Source organism: Amblyomma mixtum, unplaced genomic scaffold (assembly GCF_055824585.1).
Source record: "Amblyomma mixtum isolate Tamu unplaced genomic scaffold, ASM5582458v1 scaffold_33, whole genome shotgun sequence".
NCBI lineage: Eukaryota > Metazoa > Arthropoda > Arachnida > Ixodida > Ixodidae > Amblyomma > Amblyomma mixtum.
The window spans coordinates 292,958-295,923 of record NW_028317730.1 but is presented as its reverse complement, the minus strand read 5'-3'; the positions used below and the strand labels follow the sequence as shown (position 1 = coordinate 295,923).

At 42.9% G+C, this 2,966-nt stretch overlaps 1 pseudogene; it reads right to left on the bottom strand.

Annotated features, from left to right (window-relative positions):
• Nucleotides 1–549: 549 nt before the first annotated feature.
• On the bottom strand, nt 550–1,982 carry LOC149324443 (uncharacterized; annotated as a pseudogene).
• Nucleotides 1,983–2,966: the final 984 nt, after the last annotated feature.

Below are 2,966 nucleotides of genomic sequence, written 5' to 3'. Positions count from 1 at the left end.
CAGAGAGGTGCTTTAAAAAAGGCACTTTTTGTTCTTGCGCTTGTTTATGGCTATTTTAGGACAAACTTCGGGGGGGGGGGGGGGGGTGTTCTGACACGAAAACACCCCTCCTGGCTACGCCCCTGCATGGCTGACATACACATCACAAGGCACAAGTAAAACGACTTTTTTTTGGGGTATTTAATATGCTCACAAATTAATAAGTAGCAGCATTAGATAGCACAATGTTCTGCTCCAAAAACATGGGAAAAGGACGTGACATTCTGTCGCATTTATTAATCGTCAGAAATGCCTTATGCTATTCATGAAACTATATGTGCAATGCACGAAACTTGGTGAACTCTTTCATAAACTTAATAATCATGGTAAACACACTTGTCACAAGGAAACAAAATAAATCACTAACATTAAGTATATTTATTCTGTATTGTCATTGTGAATGAGCTGTGCAAATTCCCATCGCAACTCTCCCTTCGCAATATACATCTCTGGTTGCAGAGTATATAGGTACATGCACAAGATATATAGTTGGATACACCACTACACTGTTGGCAGATCCGATGGGCTCTCCCTGCCTCATAAAATGAAATATAACCTATGTTTCTTATCAGACACATTCCAAAACATATTCTTCAGGGATAGGGCACAAGACTGTTCTTCCCGAGCAACACAGAACTGCATTTTCTCACGGCCAAGGCTCTCACCGTGGAGTGTGCACTTGTTTCCTGAACAGTGACGAAACGAACGGAGCTGCAGCCAACTCCACAGCCTAGAAAGACATCCACAATATGCAGCTTTTTTACTTTGAACAGCACATTATCTTCTAGAGTGTCCGAACCTTCATAGTTGGCAGTTAGAATGTCAGTCACTTGTCCAAATTCATTGTCATGAAAAAGAACAAAGGAATTTCCTCGGCGTGACTTGTCCAGTGAACTAACACAGTAAGTGCATACATCAACTGTTGCCTTCTTATATCGTATGCTGTCCTGTTTACACGTCTCTTTCCATAAAGAACAATACTACCACCGTGCAATCTGGCTTTCCTCAAATTGTAACCCTTTAACATGGAACGAACAAAGAGCTGAAGATCATTGTTTTGCCACTTTGTGGTCATAGACAATATTCGAGGTAAACTCTGTAGAATTGAGAACTTCTCAATGATTTGAGAATGGGCATACCGTGTTCCTTTCACTAATCGCACGAGCTTGCCATTAACTGACTCAAATGAAAATGTTGAGAATCCCCTGAGTGATCCCCACAGGTTCACATGGTCCACCATGTGGAGGAGAATGTGAGCATTGTACGTCATGCTCTGGATACCGTATAGCTCCTGATATTCCTTCAAGAAGTTCGTTAAAAGTTTCTTGATTTCTCTGATCCTTTCAATAGGAATAGAAGACTGCAAACAGAAGTGCATGACATGCACAAACTTTGTCCAATTATTCTAATATCTGCTAGGCAAAAAGTCTTTTAAAACAACTGGGGAAAAAAGTAGTAACCAATCTCTCCACTCAGAAGCTTTCCGGTACTTCATTTCAGGAAGCGATCGCGGCAGACGTGTCATTTCCCAAATGGGAGTCAGCTGACGCAGTCTTTCATCTATTTCTTCAATGTGGCTACCAAGGTGATAATGTAAATGGCGTTTTCTGCTGAACCACATGAATGCTGTGGTCCTCACAAACCCATTGCATACAGCCTGCATGTAATCTACCACAAATGGACCTGGAAAGCTGAAAAACATCATGTAAAATAGAACGCTAGGGACTTTGATAAACCGATGAGGTCCTGCCTGCTTCTGTGCCTTTTCTGCTTGAGAAACAAAACTCTCTTGAGTCCTTGGTCTTGCCGCATGCTCCGCTATTGGATAAACACGGCTGTGCCCCTTGCCTTTATCGACCACTTCACCCACCTGCTCACACCATGCGCACCAATATGCTGCATTAAACTGGCTCATGTTCATCACCATGCTCTGAGCAACAGTGTCCACCGTGCATGGAACTGGGTAAACCTTCCACACTTTGCTCAGCCCATCATGAGTTGTCCATGCAAAGCCTTCTGTTGACAGCGTAATCATTGTTTTTACAAATGGCCTGAGATACGAGTTCATGTTTGGTTTGCCTACACAAAACCACAAACCAAACAGCAGCTGCTTCTGTACTCTATCTTTATATGCTAGCTCATTTACTTGTAGTAACAATGGCCACACACTGTGCCCTGAAGACTCGAACCGTGGAACACCATCTGTATTCCACGTAACAGATATATCATCATCTTTCAGTGGCAGGCTACAATATGTAAGAACTTTGTGTGATGACTCTGACATCATAAACTGGCCCACTGCGTCTCCGCGTCAGCTTGCCACTTAAAAGCACTTCCTTCATCTGAGCTTCTATATCTAGGGTTAAAAAAATGACCCATTTTTCAAGAGCTCAGAAACCTTGTGCACCAAAGTGCACTGAGTACAGTGTATTTCGACACTTGCACAGGGAAGTGCATCCAAGTACTCAGACCACTTTGGCCAATACATATGTGTTACACGTCTGGACTCAAACAGGGATAAAAAATTCTTGAAGAACAAATATTTTGTCTTTGGGAAGTCGGCACCTTGTGGCATGTGAGCCTCAAGCAGTGTAAGTAGGCTTTCCAGTCCTTCTTTCGAAGAATGATGGCTAAGTGAATGTGCCATGACCATCATAGTGCTCTGGCCTCTTGACTGCTTTGCTGTGGGGTACTGTGGCTCCTCCTGAAAGAGTGATTAAACTGCTTACACAGAACATGACCACTACTCACAGGCTTGTCCCGCTACCTCCTCAGCAGATTAAGATGGTTCGGCACTGCCAGTTATGTTACACAGTAATAAGGCACCTAATGCTCCATATAAGGTTTAACAGAGATGTCTTTACAAATTAACCTATATCCACAAATCACATATACCGTGCCCAGTGGCAGCAGATTTAGCAATCCAC